Genomic DNA, 20,192 nt, shown 5'->3' with positions numbered 1-20,192 from the left:
ATCATTGGCGGTGGCGATGACATGGTAATCAACCATGTGAAGTTCACCACCACGCACAAACTCAAACGGACAGTCGCCCATGAACGGTATGATGACCTTGAAGATAGTATCATCTTCGATAAGTTAGATACCGACAGTTTGTCTTTCCCTCACTATGATACTTTAGTTATAACTTTACGCATCGCTGATACCGATGTAAAAAGAATCATGGTGGATGATGGAAGCGGCACGTGTATTGTTTACCCGTGAGTTCTCATGCAAATGAGGCTCGAGGATAAAATAATACTGCATTGCATAACACTAATAGGTTTTAATAATGCAGTAGAGCGGACATCTGGAGAAATAGTGCTACCTATCCTGGCAGGAGGGGTCACCCTGGAAACAACATTCCACGTCATGAACTAGAAAACGGCCTACAACTCCATCATAGGACGACCATGGATACACGTCATGCAAGTCGTCCCCACAAACTTCTATCAAATGATAAAATTTCCCACCCCATGGGGGATATTCAGTATCCGAGGCGAGCCACGTACCGCCCAAGAATGCTACCGGATCTCCCAAGAATGCACACACACAAAATAGCTAAAAGGGGCAAGTGCGGAAGCATAGCAGTCAGTCATGTCGGGAACCAAACCCGACATACAAGTAGAGGCCATCAAAGATCCGGACCTTATAGAATCTTGCAAGGCAACCGTTGAAGATCTTGACCCCGTCCAGCTAGATAACATCGACTGCACCAAAAAGGCTTATGTTTGGCATAACCTCTCAGAGCCAGGTGATTATTGTGAGTTTTTAACTAACAACGCCGATTTGTTTGCTTTTTCTCACTTAGATGCCAGGAATCCCAAGGGAGATCGCCACGCATAAGATGAATATCGACCACTCTATCCGACGATACCACAAATAAGGAGAAAGTTCAATACCGCAATCAATGAGGCAGTCAGCGAGGAAGTTGATAAATTACTCGCCAACGGTTTCATCAAAGAATCGAAATACCCCCAATGGGTCGCCAATGTGGTCATGGTCAAAAAGAAGAACGGGAAGTGGCGAATATGTGTCGACTTCACCGATTTAAAAAAAGCATGCCCGAAGGACTCTTTCCCGTAACCCCACATCGACCAACTTATCGATGCAATATCGGGACACAAACTACTGAGCTTTCTGGACGCATACTCCTGTTATAACCAAATTCTCATGGATGAAGAAGATTAAGAAAAGACCACTTTTATCACTCACCGAGGTACGTACTGCTATAAGGTGATGCCATTCGGGCTTAAGAACGCAGGGTCCACGTACCAAAGGTTAGTCACCAAAATGTTCAAAGAGAAACTTGGTAAAACAATGGAGGTTTACATCGATGACATGCTAGTGAAGTTGGCAAAGAAAGAAGATCACATTGGTCACCTGAAGGAAGCCTTCGAAATACTAAGGCAGTACGGAATGAAACTGAATCCCGAAAAGTGCGCCTTCGGCGTAACTTCTGGAAAGTTCCTCGGTTTCCTAGTGTCACAAAGGGGAATCGAGGTCAACCCAGATCAAATCAAGGCCATCGACGTAATACGGGAAATATTGACCAGCAAAAAGCAGGTGTAGAAACTGACAGGACGAATAGTCTCCCTATCAAGGTTCATTTCACGATCCTCGGATAGATGCCATAAATTCTTCAATGTACTAAGGAAAGACCACGGGCTGCAATGGAACGAGGAATGCATCGACGCCCTGAGAAAGCTGAAAACATATCTATCCTCACCACCACTACTCGTCAAAGAGGACCCAGGTGAATGCCTACTTGTGTATCTAGCAGTTTTCGAAGTTGCGGTAAGCGCAATCTTGGTCCGTAAAAAATAAAGGTACGCAATTTCCGATTTACTATATCAGCAAAACTTTAATCGATGCCGAGACGAGGTACCCTCACCTTGATAAACTAGCTCTGGCATTGGTCATAGCTTCATGGAATTTTAGACCGTACTTCCAATGTCACCCCAAAAGTGGTGACAACCTTCCCTCTAAGGGGTATCCTACACAAACCCGAACTATCGGGTAGACTAGCCAAATGGGCCATAGAACTAAGCGAGCATGACCTAACGTACCAACCGCGAACTGCTATCAAGTCGTAGGTGCTCGCAGACTTCATCACTGATTTCAGCACGAAAATATTGCCCGAGGTAGAACAGGAAGCACTCAGCACTTCTACACATACCGACCTCTAGGTCCTCTACACCGAAGGTGCCTTTAATGCCTCGAGATCAGGACTGGGACTTGTCCTCGAGGTCCCTACAGGCGAAGTAATCTGACAGTCCATACGATGCCCCGAGGTGACTAACAACGAGGTTGAGTATGAAGCTGTGATTGAAGGTTTGAAGTTATCCCTCAAATATGGCGCTCGATGACTCGTCCTCCACTGTGACTCCTAACTCGTGGTGAATCAGGTCACAGGGACTTTCCAAATCAAATAGCAGAGGATGCAAAGATACCAGTCAGAAATCTACAAACTACTGCCAGAATTCGATGAATGCTGCCTCGACCAAATACACAGGGCGCAAAATATCGAAGCAGACGGCCTCGCTAAACTAGCTGCGGCCACCAAGAATATCAACAAAGAAAACGTGGTCACCCTCCTTCATTCCGCAATAGACCACGTCGAGGTACACTCTATAAACTTAACTTGGGACCGGCGTAACCACTTCGTAGCCTATTTGCAGAATGGAACGCTCCCGCAAGACAAAAAGAAGCCAAAAAACTCTGTCACTTCGCCATGGTCGTTCATAAAGTGGGGAATAGACATAGTCGGCCCCCTCCCAGCAGGACGAGGTAAGGTAGGCTTCTTTTTGGTTTTAACTGACTACTTATCTAAATGGGTGAAAGTAGGTGCATACACTCAGATACGTGAGCAGGAGGTCATCGCCTTCATATGGAAAAACATTATATACCGCTTTGGCATCCCCAAAGAAATCAGCTGCGACAACGGGCCTCAGTTCATCGGAAAAAGAACGACTGAGTTTTTCAAAAAGTGGTGTATCAAATGAATACTCTCCACACTATACCACCTTGCTGCCAATGGTCAAGCCGAATCCTCCAATAAAGTAATATTGAACATATTGAAAAAGAAGCTTGAGAAAGCTAAAGGGCTATGGCCCGAACTACTACTGGAAGTATTATGGGCATACCGCACTATGCCAAAAACCAGCACAGGAGAAACGCCATATTCACTGGTCTACGGGACCGATGTAGTTATACCCGTCGAGGTCGGGGAACCCAGTTTGAGATACTCCAACGATAGCGGAACACGCAACAATGAAAGTAGGCTACAAGATCTGGATGAAGTTGAAGAACAAAGAGACATGGCCCACATAAGAATGGTAGCTCAAAAGCAGTAAGTAGAAAGATACTACACCAAGAAAGCCAAGGTGCGACCACTCAAAATTGGTAAATACGTCCTCAAGGCCAAAACACAAGCGTCAAAAGACCCTAATGAGGGAAAATTGGGAACGAACTGGGACGGACCGTACAAATCGTAGCAGCAACAAACAAAAGAGCGTTCCAGCTAGAAACTATGGAGGGAAAAGTACTCCAAAATAACTGGAACGTCACCCATCTCAAGTACTTCCACTTCTAAAAAAGGTGTCACCTAAGTCGTACTCTTTTTCCCTCACCCGAGTTTTGTCCCAATCGGGTTTTCCCGGAGAGGTTTTTAACGAGGCGGCAAGGGGGACACCTTAAGGAACGACATGATGTTCATTACCTCGACCCGTCGATACGACCTCCGGACCGAAGTAATGAAGGGACTACATATAGATAATCAAATCTCCATTGTATTTAAAAAATCAAATCTCCATTGTATTTTAAAAATCAAATCTCCATTGTATGTACAGAATTGGATCTCCATTAGTCAATGTGATGTCTTCCTACGGGAATACGATCAAATCTCCAACAATTTAAGTTTGACCTCGTTCGAACCACGATGGGATTCTACTTCGACGACAGTTCGAAGCAACATCCCAATGGCCAAGGCCATCGACGACAATGTAAGTTCGACCTCGTTCGAACCACAACGGGATTCTACTTCGACGACAGTTCGAAGCAACATCCCAATGGCCAAGGCCATCAATAAAAATATAAGTTCGACCTCGTTCGAACCACGAGGGGATTCTACTTCGACAACAGTTCGAAGCAACATCCCAATGGCCAAAGCCATCGACGACAATGTAAGTTCGACCTCATTCGAACCACGACAGGATTCTACTTCGACGATAGTTCGAAGTAACATCCCAATGGCCAAGGCCATCGACAACAATGTAAGTTCGACCTCGTTCGAACCACGACAGGATTCTACTTCGACGACAGTTCAAAGCAACATCCCAATGGCCAAGGCCATCGACGATAATGTAAGTTCGACCTCGTTTGAACCACGATGGGATTCTACTTTGACGACAGTTCGAAGAAACATCCCAATGGCCAAGGCCATCGACGACAATATAAGTTCGATCTCATTCGAACTACGACGGGAGTCTACATCTATAACAAGTTGAAGCAACACCCCCCCTAGCCAAGGCCATCGACGAAAACATAAGTTCGACCTCGTTCGAACTACGACAGGATCCCGCCTCGACGACAGTTCGAAGCAACATCCCAATAGTCGAGGGCATCAACGATATAATGTGTGCGATGAATGTAGGAAAAAAAACAAGCCGACACAAGTAAATTTTACATTATAACAAAACATCATTTATACTGGCCCCTACAAACGGGCCCAAGTATGACCCGTGCAAAAATCCCTAAATAAAAGCAAATACAAAATAAGACTACACATCATACCCAGTGGGGTAAGCATCTTCGTACCACGAATCTGAAGCAAGGCGATTCGCATCATCAGAGTTGATATCATCCTCGTCAGGTGTGAGGGGGTCATACTCGCATGACTCACGAGCTGCACGAGCTTCGGCGTGCACAGCATAAACCTCCGCCTCAGTAGCCCTTCCCTCGGCGTGAAAAGCCTTATACACATCAAGTTGAGCCTCCTCATGGACCCACAACTCGTATAAACGACGGGTCACAACCGGATCGGCTAAGGCGCGAGACGTAGAAGGCTAATAACGTCGACGTGCATCCTCCGCTCTCAGCGAGGCCATTTGTCCATTTAGTGCGGTCAGCTCCGCCTCTAGTTCTTTGACACGCCCTTCGAGCCCTGCCACCTGACGACCAGAGGCTTCCTTCTCCTCAGTCAACTCCGACCTAGAAATGCGGAGGGCATCTTCCAAAGATACCAATTCAGAAATAGCTGCCACTAGCTTGTAAGCGCTAACGTTCAGCTTGCCCTTAAGCCCCTCAATCTCCGCTACCTTAGTACTCAACTCAACGGTCAAGTTGGCCACCTTTGCCTGTAAGTCGGCATTCTCAGTCGTCACCCCCCTGCTCAACTTGAACTCGTCCTTTTTCGCCTTAAGGGCGACCTCCAACTCACTGTTACGGGCGACAACCTTCACGAGCTCTTCGTCCCTCTCCCTCAGCTCCTCAATCTTGCGCTCCAACTGGTCCTCCCACTACTTGAGCCCCTCACGAAAAACTTGAAACTCATGGTCCTGATGATAAATGTCGGCCATCGCCCGGTGCTTAGCCCGATACTGATGATATTTGGACGACATATTCTCATAAATGCTCGTCCTTCTCCTTTCTAGACGCTCTCTCTCTACCTCCATGACGAGGGTCTGACAAAAAAGAAGGGAAGAAGTCAGAAACAAAGTATAAAACAACGATTATCGCACCGACCCAACGACGAAAAGAGAGGGAAAGACACCTACATGCAGGGCCATACCAACGACCTTCTGAGATAACTCCACGTAATTCATCGCCCTAAGCATCTCGCTTTCAGGAGCGACATATAGATGAGCTAGGGCCGATGCCACTTGCTCACTGTTCAGAAGCAAGTTGTAGTTCCTCGGAACGACCACATGACGGTCGGATCCGTCCATCCTAACCTCCACATGGGTATGGCGACCCACAAATTCATTAACATCCTATAGGTTGATATCCGAACCTGAGTCGCCACCCTCAACACGATGCTCTCCAACGTTGGACGACACCACCCTCAACAGAGCGCACTAAACCAACTCCTAGGCCAACTCCCTCCACTTGGGGAGATCTCCTGGACAAAATGGCATCAGCCATGAACACAGGCATAGGGGATTCTGGGACGCCCCGGTGCTATCAGCGTCCATAGCCACGCCTTTCTCCAACTCAAGCCTCATCTTTTTCCTCAACAACGGCTCGTCCCCGTTAGAGGATTCATCCAAAGAACATGAGACCGGTACCGAAGAAAACTCTTCCCTCGCGGCCACGACTCGAGACGGATCTCCCAATTAGATAGGTTGAGGACGACCCCCTCGAACAGACTCACTCAAGATAAACTGCGTATCTGCAGTGGCAATAGTTTGTCGAAAAGCGGGGACTGGCACCCTCCACCTGGAAGCACCTCAACCTATCATCATAAAAGTTCGTACCATTAAGTAAGGTCGCATGGCTAACGAAGTAGTAAGCAAGACGTTTACCTGAGGAAACTTTAGGGCCATAACGCTGCACGGAGGTGGGCCAAGTTCGAGTTTCTGCTGCATGAGGAAACAGGCGGGCTACCCAATCTCTGATACCCGCAATGGGGCCAGGTGGACGACCCATAGCTGCAAAACGGCAAGCGAATAAGCTTTACAATAAGTAAAGAAGAAAGGGGAACATGATGAAGCACGGTACTTACGAGCCCCGTTCCACCGCTCCGGGAATTTGGCGGAGTCAGAAACGACGTGCTCGGTCTTGACGAAGAAGTACTTGTGCCAAAACTTGTGGCTCGTCCGGTCATCCGTCCCGATCACTAGCCCTTTCATACCACGAATCCTCAAATGCACCATAGTACCCCTGAGGAAACCAGGTGTGAACAGGTGCAAAAGGTGGTGGACAGAAATGCTACACTCCACCAACTCTGCATACTTAGTCAATAGCAGAAACACCTTGAGCGTGTATGGCGAAAGTTGCGCTGGGCAAACTTGGTAAAATCTACAGAATTCTTCCGCTAGGGGGAAGAGAGGAAGGGTATAGCCGATCAAAAAAGGGTACTCATAGAAAGTGCAGTACCCAAGTCTGTGGACATCCACGTAATCTCTCTCCGATGGAACCATTTCTATATGAGCAGGAATGCCAAACTTTACACGAAGGGCATCGATATGGACCTGCTCCGTCTCAAAAAATACGGGGTTCGGGGTAGGAGGTGGATCTTTGAGGAAGTCACTCCGGGAAAAGGGGTGCCTCGGTAGTAGCTCCTCCACCGTAGGAGGGATGTCACTCTCTTCTACCACCACATCTTCGTTGTCAGAAGGAGGCACCGTGGATGACGGGGTGGCTTCAGGAACCTCTTCGCGAGAACGACGAGACCTCGACATAATATCGTTTAAAGGAGTATCAACACAAAAGGAGGAAGGAAGAAGAAGCTTCAGGTGAGGAACGAAAGAAGAATGGAAGGATTTGAGAGCGAGTGAGAAAGAATGAAAGAGGTCTTCCAGAGAGGAATGGCTAAAGTTTTTCAAAAAATCAAATCCTTCACTTATTTATAGGATTGGGAGGCGCCAAAATTGAGGCGGCAGGCTTCAAAGCAGCGTAAGAATCGAAGCACCAAGCCGTCAGTCCCCGTCTCGAAAACCTACATAATGATGACACACGTAAAGCTGACATCACTTCCCGGAGAAGTGTACCACACGATGTTTTTCCGAGCATGATGACCATCTCCCATTGGCCATGTCGTAACACTCATACAGGTCAAATTTCTCCAGAAGAAGGCATGAAGTTCGCTCATCGAGGACACATCCGGTTGCGACTCCGACAAGCGGAGGGACTAACTGTATGGGTCCAAATTTGATCGACCTCGACCTATGACGAGCACGACAAACAACCAAGTACCTTCGAATCGGCGTCCCAAGGGAGACGACCTTAGGGCGAAAGAAGAAACTGCACGACCCCTGTAGTAGTGTAATCCCATTAGGGGCCATTAAAAATATTCCGCCGAATATTCCCTGTATTTGGTTGCTTACAATTCTGAAGGGTTTTCTCTAGTATATAAGCGGGAAAAAAGACTTTGTAAGGGAGGGGGGGGGGGGACTCGGAAAACTTACCAATCTTGAATGAAAAGAAACTTCGCAACTCTCTTCCTTTCACCTATTATTATTCTAGAGATTATTATCTTCAGCTATGATTTACCCATTCATCTTCGATTGATTTGTTCAAAAAGGTCTTAACATCTTTTAAGTCAAACAAGGGCTAGACCACAAGGGTCTATAGTACGCAACCTTACCATACATTTCTGCAAGAGGCTGTTTCCACGACTCGAACCCGTGACCTCCTGATCACATGACAACAACTTTACCAGTTACGCCAAGGCTCCCCTTCTAAGGTTAAATGAGAATAATTGTAATTGTATTTTCATGCTGTTTTGCATGTCTAAACTTTATTTTCAAAATTATTTATATACGGTTTAACGTTAAAGTAAATTAAAAAGCAAACATATTTGTAAACTAAAAGAATACTACACCTAATGTCTCTTTGAAAGGCCCATAGGATTATGTAAAGTTCCAAAAAAAATACTAGTTAACTACATTTTCAGATTAGCTAGTTCAAAAGTAAGATTGAAGAAATATCATATTGAAAATGGTGTCTGAACTTATATGGCGTCAATAACCAATTCATAAAGTATTCTTATTATTTTTGTTTAAATTTACCTATGAGAAAATTAAAGCAATGAAGCAGTAGCATTAACAAGAGACTTTCAGTGTTAGACACAAAATACTAATCCCTCCGTCTCAAATTTTTTCTGTGTCTTTTAGATATTTTGAATTGTTAATTATTGTGACATTTAATATCTTTTACGTAGTTTTTAAATACATAAATTTTGTTTCAAAAATATTTATAGATTCTATGTCTATATCACAGTCAAAACCAGGGGCAGATATATAGGTAAGAAGACAGGGCACGTGAACCCATAGTCTCTCGGCAAAATTAAATATTTTATGTACATATTTTTTAAAATTGGTATATTTTTAACTATTGACGCTTATGCTCCAAGAAGGTTGAACAGAGCACTTGGTTGAAGATTGTGTTATTTATTTAGAGGAATAGGGATCAATTCCACTTAATACATTTTTTTTTTTAGTTGTGCACCCATATATTAAAAATCTTAGATCCACCTATGATCAAAACTAAAAAGCTTAACTCTCAAAATGAATTTCGCCACAAAAACGGGAACAAAGAGAATAATTATTTGAGAGCCGAACATTATTACAATAAGTGGTATTTGAAGGTCAAATTGATTAGGGAGTACTAAGAAAAGAAGAATATTCAACTTCTCAAGATCACCAACCTTGTAAATTGGGTGGTATTACAGCACGTACTATCTGGCTTTGACTATGGTTTACTTCCTTTCCAAATACTTAAAAAGAAAAATGTTACCCCCTCTAAAAATTGCACGGGGCGTCCTATTTGGTCGCCCCCATTTAACCTATATACATTTTTTAATTTTTTTTAATTTGTACCCACTTTTTAAATAACTTCAACCCCTTTTCTCATCCTTCTTCTCCTCCTCAAAGTTATAATCGCCCTCAATCCGATAGGTCATTCCTTTCTGAAGTCGTTGATTGTGAAAATATTCAAGTAATTGACATGTGCTGTGGAGATATTCTTGACGAAGTATATTCTTCAGCTATCTCTTTTAAATAAATATTTCTTACTATTACTCAGAATTTCTTTTAATTGTAAGTACAAAAACTCAAACGCAACAAGTAATTTGCCAAGAATACTAGCTGTTTGATTTCACAAGGACTTAGATTGCTATACGATGTGAATTCACATTTTGAAAATCGTCGTGGATTGCCATACGATGTGTTTCCCGCTTTGACGATTATTGTGGATTCATAGTAATAAATAGCAAAAACTCCACCTCTAGAGCTGAAGTTCGCCAGTTACAAAAACAAAAATTTCAGCAAATAGAGAACAAAACTCCAGCTACTATGCTTAAGTTCATCAATTACAAACAAAAACTTCAGTACACTTGATACTTCAGTCCCGTCTACTAGAAAACTGAAGTTTTGTGTGATTGTCTTTGCTACTTCAACCCATAATGATGAAGTTAAGCAAAAAAATGGGTACGCTTGCAATTTTTTTACATAAGGGATACAAGTTAAAAAGTAACCCAAAAAACGGGTATAGATGCAAATGCCTCGTGCTTTGGTCTGGTGGAAAAAACGTAGCTTGTGAATCGTGGGTTTAAACACACATTATCGGTTTAAACTTTGTTATAGATAAAAATTTAGTACTCAAGTGAAGAATGAGTCCATCATTCTCCGAATTTCGCATCATGTGTTACTAATCCTTAAAAATATCTTGATTATAAAAAAATATACGAAAAGAGAAATAGAGATTAAGAATTTCATACGGGGGAAAAGCAAAAAGAAAAAATATAAACCAAGTGAGCTTGCGAAAATAGTAGCATAATCCATTAAAAGACTCCAGCAAAAAGTATTTGAACAAGCAATGTCCTTTGTCGTATTTATATATATAATATTTTCATGTTGTTTATTAGCTATATATACATATTTACAGAAAAAAATTGGGTGCGGCTTGGAGCAAGGTGTATTCGCCTCTAGGGTGAGAGATGGGGGTGGGAGAGAGGGGGGTGGGGTGTTCTGCTAGCTGGATATGGTAATGCAAAGCTCCATCATCAGTAGACCCCATTAATGAAAGGAACTTTCTGTTTTTGGATACAAGAAGAAGAAAATATTAATATATGCCAGCTGCATTATGCCATAATAATATACCAAATAGCCGTTGATGAATGAAAGTGATGTTTGTGCTTGAATTGGTCAACAATACTTTGCCATATATTATCCAAAATTGAATAATGTCCACTCGTTATCCGCATACATAATTAGAGTCGAAAAATAGTGAATTAAGTTGAACTCTTATAATTTGTCGTAAAGAATTGTGTAATATAAGAGGAGATAACTCATGTGTGAGATTATTCATTTGATTCCTTTTGTTAGTACGTGTAAATTTTAAGGAGCATTGTTCAAGTACTAGAAAAGTTCTCAACCTATGAATATTTGTGTGGTTGTACTGTTACGTCTATGTTAGAAGAGGTACGAAGCAATTGATGTCGTTTGTATTTGTATGTAAAAGGCTAAAAGCTGGAGATGAATTGTGCCGTATTATCCAAAAATGAATCGTGTCACCTCCTTGTCCTTATCTCAACGCCAATTCATCAAATAATAAAAGGCTATAACTATTACAAAAATAACTGGACTAACATATAAATTTTTAACATGATTAAAAATAGTCGTATGTTAGACCTTGAAGGCCTTCTCTCAAATAGAACATTTCCAATTTTTATTATAATTATTCTACAGAAAATTATATAATTCTCCGGAACCACTCCTACATTTATTTAACCTATCATATTTAATTACACGCATAACATCTACCTCTTGTATAGGGTAAAATATGTTATATTATATGATCGCATAAGAAAGTGACACGTGGAGCCGAAGGTAGAGGATAGTTGAAATCGAAGGCAACTATTCCGTCTGTTACCGGAAAGAATAGAACTCATAAAGATAAAATAAATGTCTGCCACCCGGTAGTAGTTAATAAAGAATATTCTACAGCATTTAGTACACTGCCCGTTACAAAGAATTTGACATTTCATGCCCGTCGTTACACATTCTTCAATGACCCTCATAAGTGACATTAAAGAAGGGCTTGATCCTAGGAATTTGTTCCCTAAGTGCAACTATAAATAGTGAACTCTATTATCATTGTAGAGGACACAAATTTTCTGGCAAACATATGCTACACTCTATTCAAAGCTTAGTATAACTTTGTCTTCTTGCTTTTCGATTTCATTACTGTTGTGCCCGGAAGCCTTGCTCCCGGAACTATTGTTTCTGCTATTTCGTCTCCATCTCAAGGCTAAGTATTGCATAGTTACCTAATTCTTCTATTATTTCAGGATCAAATTAATTTACTTGTCTAGAAATCAAGTATAAATTCAACTATACCGTTTTACAGATAAACAGTTTGACGCTCATCGTGGGGACGAGACAGTCGTGTAATTAAGTTGGTCATTGCCTCTTTTACTAACGTATTTTGATTATTTGTTCTTAACAAAAAATCATACCCAAAGAAACTAGCCTTATTATGAGGATTCAATCAGTGATACCCCCAATGAGGGGAACGATGCCACGCCGGTCCATGGCAAGCAATACCTGTGACATGTTCGGGAGGCGACTCTTGATGATGATAAAGATGAGCATGTTGTTGAAGCGGTAAGGGTCTTGCAGAAGCAAAAAGAGGTCATTCTAGGCCATCTCACACGGTAGGATAAGGTTATCATAGAACTGAAGTAGGCATTATTGGGTGCTTCCAATAACGCGAACGGACAAGGTCCAGTTCCTCCCGGTGCTCCCGCAAATCAAACAACGCAGAGGCTCGATAACAACACCCCGATAGGCGAGGTTGGCTTCGATGGGGCTAGGGGGGCAGATCCGGTCACAACAACGAGAGTGATCCCTTCAAAAGCGAACTCATACAGTTTATAAGGGAAGTGAACGCCCGCATGGACCAAATTCCGAGTGCACCACCGGTGCTGAAAGGGCTGGACTCAAAAACGTAGACTCAATTGCCGTACAAACCAAGCGCGACACCAGAATTGATCCCGAAGCAGTTTAAAATGCCCGATGTGCCGAAATATGATGGAACTTCGGACCCTCGGGATCATATTACCACCTATACAATGACGGTGAAGGAGAATGATTTATCTCCCCACGAGATGGAATCAGTTTTGCTGAAAAAATTCTGAGAGACTCTTACGAGGGTAGCCTTGATGTGGTATTCGCTGTTACCCGAGCATTCTATAGATTCCTTTGAGATGCTCGCAGATTCTTTCATTAAGATTTATGCTAGGGCCAGAAAGGTGCATGCACGGAAGGCCGACATATTCAGAATTTCACAAGGAGAGTACGAGTTGCTGCATGAATTCATAACTGGGTTCTAGAAAGAAAGGATGTTGCTCCCGGCTGTTCCAGATGAATGGGCGACTGAAGCATTCACCAAGGGTTTGAATCCGAGAAGTTCCGATGCTTCCCGGAAGTTGAAGAAAAGCTTGCTCGAATTCCAAGTAACAACTTGGGTAGATGTTCACAACCGGTACGAGTCAAAGATAAGGATTGAGGATGATCAGCTCGGCTTCCCGGCGTCAGCTAAAGGTCGAGAGAAGAATAAAGAGAAATCAAAAGACGATTTCGTCGCAGATAGACGATCTTCGAGGGACTAATTTCTGCCCTATGAATGGGCCGAAGGACGTAACAAAGGTTTTAGGATGAAAGACAGGTTCGCTACCGATAGAATAACTGATCGCGGTCGAAACAACAGACCGCTAAAGGACAAGGAAACATCAGGTTCTTGAGATCCTTCCTACCCAGACTTTCAGAATACAACTTTAACATCAGTGTAGTAGAGTTGGTGTCAGCTATAAGGAACATTAAAGAAGCATGGTTCCCCAAGCCGACAAGGTCTGATCCCAGCTAGAGAGATCCTAATTTGTGGTGCGAATACCACGGGATGAACGGCTACCAGACTGGGGACTGCCGACAACCACGTGAAAAGGTGGCGACACTATTGAAAAATGGCCATCTTAGGGAATTCTCAAGTGACTGGGCCAAAAACAATTACAGAGAAGATCCCCTGTGCCAGACGATCAACATGATTTTCGAGGAGATCGAGATTACCGGGGTTACCTTCTCGACAGTAAAAAAGACGAAGGTAACAGTAACCCAAAGCAAGAGACTCCGGGAAGTCGGTGAAGACATCACTTTCATAGAGGAAGATGCAGACGGATTGTTGCTACCGCACGACGACACATTGGCAATTTTTTTAAATGTATTAGATTTTAAAATCAAACGTGTTCTGGTGGATGCATGGAGTTTGGCCAACATTATACAATGGAGGGGATTGGAACAAGCCAAACTTACCGGAAGCATCATTCTGGCTATAAAACTCCTCGCCGGGTTCAACCTCGCAAGTGTGACAACCCGAGGAGAGATCCTGCTGCCCACGAATGTCGAGCGGGTGATGAAGACGACCCTTTTTGAGGTTGTGGACGGTGATATGGGTTGCAACATTATCCTGGGAAGACCGTGGTTGCACGAGATGAAATCTATACCATCGACGTATCATCGGCTGCTGAAATTCCCAACTCCCGAGGGGATTAAATAGATAAAAAATGTGCCCAACTAGCGTCAAGGAAGATGGATGTGATTTCGGGCGCCTGCTCCCAAATCAAGTGAAGTCAAACAGGGGGAAGAGGCGCCAGAATCTTATTAGGTGCCAAGATATTTCTAGGTACCAGAAGAGACGGGCACAATGAAGTCCACGACGAAAGAGCTCGAGCAAGTCGCATTGTTTGAAAAGTTCTTGGAGAGGAAATTCCACTCGGGGACAGGACTGCACCCCGAGCTCAGGTCTGGATTTATAGAATTTCTTAAATTTAATACCGATTGTTTTGCGTGGTCGCATGTGGATATGATAGGTATCCCGACTGAAGTGGCCGTACACAAGCTAAGCTTGGATCCCAGCATCCCGCCGGTAAGACAAAAGAAACATCCTATTGCCGAGGACAGAAATAAATTTGTCAAAGAAAAAGTAACTCGCCTACTTGATATCAGTTCGATCCGAGAGGTAAAGTATCCGGACTGGCTAGCTAATGTAGTAGTAGTTTCTAAGAAGAACAATAAATTTTGCATGTGCGTAGATTATAAGGACTTAAATAAGGCATGCCCAAAGGACTCGTTCCAACTGCCAAACATCAATCAAATGATTGATGCAATGGCCGAGCATGAGTTAATGAGTTTCCTCGATACTTATTCCGGTACAACCAAAGTAATATGAACTCGAAGGATCAGGAAAAAACTTTGCTCATAACAAATTTTGGCACATATTGCTATAATGTGATGCCCGTTGGGCTAAAGAACGTCAGAGCCACTTATCATCGGCTCTTAAATAAGATGTTTGAAAAACAGATAGGGAAAACCATGGAAGTTTATATAGACGATATGCTTGTTAAGTCTTTGAACAAAGGTGACCATCTTAAGTATTTGCAAGGAACTTTTGACATCCTAAGGAAGCATAACATGAAGCTTAACCCTAAGAAGTGCGCGTTCAGGGTCAGCTCCGACCGCTTTGAGTAGGTTCATTTCCCGGTCATAAGAAAAATGTCACTGTTTCTTTGCGCTACTAAAAAAGAAGAATGACTTCGAATGGACTCCGGAATGCCAGAAGGCTTTGAGAGATTTGAAAAGGTACTTGTCAAGCCCTCCGTTACTATCAAAGCCGGAGGAAGGCAAAAAATTGTTAATCCACCTAGCAGTCTTGGAAGTAGCGGTAAGCACCGGTTTAGTCCGTGAGGACGAAGGTACACAATCTCCTATTTATTAGGTTAGTAGAATGTTAACGGGAGCACAAACTCGCTACCCGCATTTGGAGAGGCTGGCCTTAGCTCTCGTAGTCGCCGCTCGAAATCTAAGGCCTTACTTCCAATATCGCCCAATAGCTGTGGTGACCACCTTTTCCCTACGGAATACCCTTCATAAACCCGAACTCTCGGGTAGGTTGGTCAAATGGGCCGTCTAAATAAGTGAACTTGACATAGAATATAAACCTAGGACTGCGATTAAGTCACAAGTTTTGGCTGATTATGTGGATGATTTTAGTCCGGGATTGCTGCCTCTATCAACCAAAGAAGTAATGATGGTGTCAGAATTGACACAAGGAGTTTAGACCCTATTTATGGACGGAGCATCCAACGTAAAAGGTTCCGCGCTTGGCATAGTATTAATTACGCCTTTGGGAGAAACCCTAAGGCAGGCTATAAGTACGGTTCCTTTGACTAACAACAAAGCAGAGTATGAAGCTTTGATTGCAGGACTCAAATTAGCCTAAGGACTAGATTTCGAGGTCATAAAAGTCAAATGCGACTCCCAGCTGGTGGTAAATCAGGTCTACGTGATCTTCAAAGCCATAGAGGAGCGCATGCAATAATGCATAGTGAAGGTTCAGGCACTGTTTGCTCAATTCCAGGAGTGGTCAATTATGCACATCCTGAGGGAAGAAAATGTAGAAGCAGACACATTAGCTAACTTTGTCTCATCAATGGAAACAAAGGGATCGGATTCCGGTATGGTAGTACAACTCATGCACTCAGTTCTGAATGCAAATAACTACTATGAGATAAATATTACTAATTTGGTCTGGGATTGGAGGAATGAGATCATTGATTATCTCGAGTACGGGAAGTTGCCTGAGGACCCCAAGGCATCCCGGGCACGCTGCTCAGGAAATCTTCAAAGATATAGCTTCAAAGGAGGCTAATTGCTCAGGAAATCTTTCCAAGGCCCGCTGGCCCGATGTTTGGGAGCTTCCAAAGATAATTATGTTATGCGAGAAGTCCACGAAGGGATGTGTGTCACTCATTCAAGCGCAAACTCTTAGTACAAAAGTTGGTAAGGGTAGGATACTATTGGCCCCGAATGGAAATAGACGCTAAAGCTTTCGTACAAAAATGCGATAAGTGTCAACGCTATGCACCACTAGTACATCAACCAACAGAACCATTGAACTCAGTTCTGTATCCATGACCGTTCATGAAGTGGGGAATAGATATCGGTGGACCACCGCCGCAAGCCCTTGGTAAGGTAAGATTTCTTTTGATTTTAACTGACTATTTTTCTAAGTGGGTTGAAGTAGGTCCTTATCAGAAGATCGACGAACGTGAAGTGGTTGATTTCTTATAGGAGAACATAATTTGCAGATTTGGAATACCAAAAGAGATAGCCTGCGATAACGAGCCACATTTTATAGGCGCAAAGGTCACAAAGTTCCTTGAAGACTTGAAAATCAAATGTATCACCTCTTCGCCCTATCATCCGAGCGCAAATGGTTAAGTGGAATCAGGAAACAAAGTGATTATACAAAATCTCAAAAAGATATTGGAAGCAGCTAAAGGTAAATGGCCCGAGGAACTGCCTGGAGTACTATGGGCATACCGAACAACGGCCAAATCGAGCCCATGAGAGACTCCTTTCTCCCTTGTATATAGATCAGAGTCCTTGATGCCGGTGGAAGTAGGGGAACCTACCTTAAGATATTTCCAAGCAAATGAAGAGGCAAACAACGAAGCAATGTTAGTCAATTTGGAACTACTCCATGAGCGCAGGGACTTAGAGCATATAAGGATGGTAGCTCAAAAGCATAGAATAGAAAGATATTATAATCGAAGATCCAACCTCCATTATTTCAAAATGGGAGAATTGGTTCTAAGGAAAGTAACTCAAAACACCCGGGAACTCAACGCAGGGAAGTTAGGTCCTATATGGGAAAGCCCCTATTGGGTTTCAACTATCGCTGAGAAAGGTTCATACGAATTGGAGAATCAAGATGGAGAAAATTTGCCAAGCAACTAGAACATGGCACACCTCAAGAGATACTATTGCTGAAGAACATCACCTGTACTGAAAGTATGTGCTGTACCATTTTTCTCTTCATCCAGTTTTTGCCCCAAGCAAGTTTTTCTGGCAAGGTTTTTAATGAGGCAACAATGGAAAGCATATGACGAAGAAGGTTTCAATGGCAGCAATAAGACCTTTCAATGGCACATAAGCAAAGAACCACTCCGGAGCAGTTAGATAATCTTTTGCTCGGTAGCAAAATTCCTATGAGGAAGTTAAGTTTGCTACCGAACAAAGGTTACCCGAACATTTGCAAGTGCAAACCACTAGGGGATTATTAGATAGTCTTTGGCTCGATAGCATAAATTCCTATGGGGAAGTGAAGTTTGTTACCGAACTGAAGATTATCTAGCAATTCATTAGTGGAGTACTCAAAGGTGCAAAACTTCCAGTGTTCAAATTCACATTCTTCGCATTCGAATACTGGAGAGGAATGATATGAGGATACGACAACAATGAATGCCATATTGACCGGAAAATGAAAATCGGAAACATAGTTGTATCATCTTACCAGGGACTGTGCATCCAGCCCCGTAGAAATAAGTTGTAACAAGTTAGCCACAAGAAATGACAATTTATTTTTAGCATAACAAATGCTTATGTACTTTTTGAAAATGGAAGGAATAAAGAAAAGTCCTTTTATTTATATCTTGTTTCTTGTCTGAACAATGAATTGCTTTTGTCATTTGAAAGTTAAACAAGCACTTCAAATGCTAGTGTCGTAATGAACTAGATACGTCCTCTTCAAGAGCACTATAAACATAAGAGGGCACTCTCTTATAAAAACCCTCACAATAAAGGGTTGATTTTGGAAGAACTTGTGCCCGAAATCCAAATGCTTTCAAAGGAAAATACACCCAAAGGCTTGCATAATAAGACGCAAATAGTAAAACTTGCACAAAACACTCGAGCAAGAAAGGACGCAAAGATTAAAACTTGCATAAATGTTCAAACAAAAGAACACAGAAAGACTCATGCAATACTTGAGCAAAAGATGTTTTTATTCACAATAAATGTGCCAAAACGGCACAAGTACAAAAGTTGGGGAAAAAATGAAAAGCTAAGCTGTTGCATCTCTGGAACTCGGAGGAAGAGAAACATCCGCGCCCCTAGGGGATACGGGTAGATCTACTGCCGGCTCAATATCTTGACCCTCATCATTTTGGCCTTCAACATATTTTCCCTCTGGTTCTTCTTCAGTTCCCGAGGATTTGGAACCGGAACCAGAAGAACAGAAGCATCAGCCTGGCCGGGAGACCCCTTTTAGCAGCTGACTCTAGCATACGGGCTTTAGCAATTTTGGAATCAAAGTCAATGACACCTGCTAGCCACTTCCAAGGTATTTCTACTCATGCTATACATAACATATGTATTTTTAACAATGAGGGAAGCCGCTCGGCGCTTGAGTTCTTCTTTATGTTGGTCAACCTCGGCAGAAAGATTTTCCCAGGCGGATCTAATGGACTTGAGGCTAACATCGAGTTTGCAGACACTAGAGGTGAAAAGTCTATTATGCTCAATGGTTTTTTTATACTTCTCCTCCAATTGGGAATATTTTGCCCCGACAGTAGTATGCTCTTCAATTTTGAAGTTCAATGTTGCTTCCAAATTAGTCAATCCTTCAGCGGAGGCGGCCTCGCGATCGGATGCAGCAAAAATGACACTATGGACTTTAGCCCATCTGGCCCTAGCCTCTTCAAATTGAACATTAAAAGGGGCAATCTCTTGGCTAAGGGTCTCTACTTCTTGCTCATTTTTCTGCAAACGAGCCTCCAACACAACAGTCTCAGTAGCTTTGGCTTCCAGTTCTGAGAGGCAAGTAACAGTTTGGTCCCACTCGGCTAAAAGTTGATCCCGTCCGGAGGTACGTTCTTCCTTTTCCCGAATCAACCTTTGGAGGCCCTCGGAAGCAAGGAAATTGGCCGGCGAACAAGAAAGACAAACTCAAAATTTTACTAAATCAAACACAAAAGAAATGACAAAGGAAATGAAGAGTATATTGTTGTGGCGTTGTACATGGCATTATTCAATAAGTACTTTCCCGAGAGGGCCTGTATCTTTTCCCAATCTTTTTCTGAAGCTGAAAGCTTCTGATAATTAGCAAGTTCCACTAGTCGGGATAGAAAATTGCATCCGGTAGAGACCTAGAGAGTAATGTGCTCCTCCTTTGCGGATCTCCTGAGTGGGCAGTATAATTTTGCCTCGAATTTCCATTAACTGGGGATTGGGGTAGAGAAACATCCACTTCTCGGATAGATGTGGCCGTGGAGAAGATGTAGCAGTTGCTGGTGGACAAGTTGGTGAAGAAGGAGGTGAAGCTGATGGCGTTGAAGGGTGAGAAACAGCTGCGGCAAAACAATACTTGTTGTTGGTTGCTCGTCATCCGAAGACGACAGGGACCCGATACTCATACTCATAATATCGGGCACAACGACTGGAATCCAAAAACAAGAGTTGGTATTTTTCACCATCTCAAACTCCCTCCGGAGTGCCAAGGCATCGTCCTTGGTTGGTGTAACTAACTCAACAGATTGAGCAGTCTGTTGGGTTGAGGAAGCTCGTCATCTTCTATGTAGAAAAGGCCCATCCTCGCTAGCTTCTCCA

This window comes from Nicotiana tabacum, chromosome 18 (assembly GCF_000715075.1).
Source record: "Nicotiana tabacum cultivar K326 chromosome 18, ASM71507v2, whole genome shotgun sequence".
NCBI classification, from domain to species: domain Eukaryota; kingdom Viridiplantae; phylum Streptophyta; class Magnoliopsida; order Solanales; family Solanaceae; genus Nicotiana; species Nicotiana tabacum.
The sequence above is the reverse complement of the archived record's forward strand: the minus strand, read 5'-3'. Positions refer to the sequence as shown.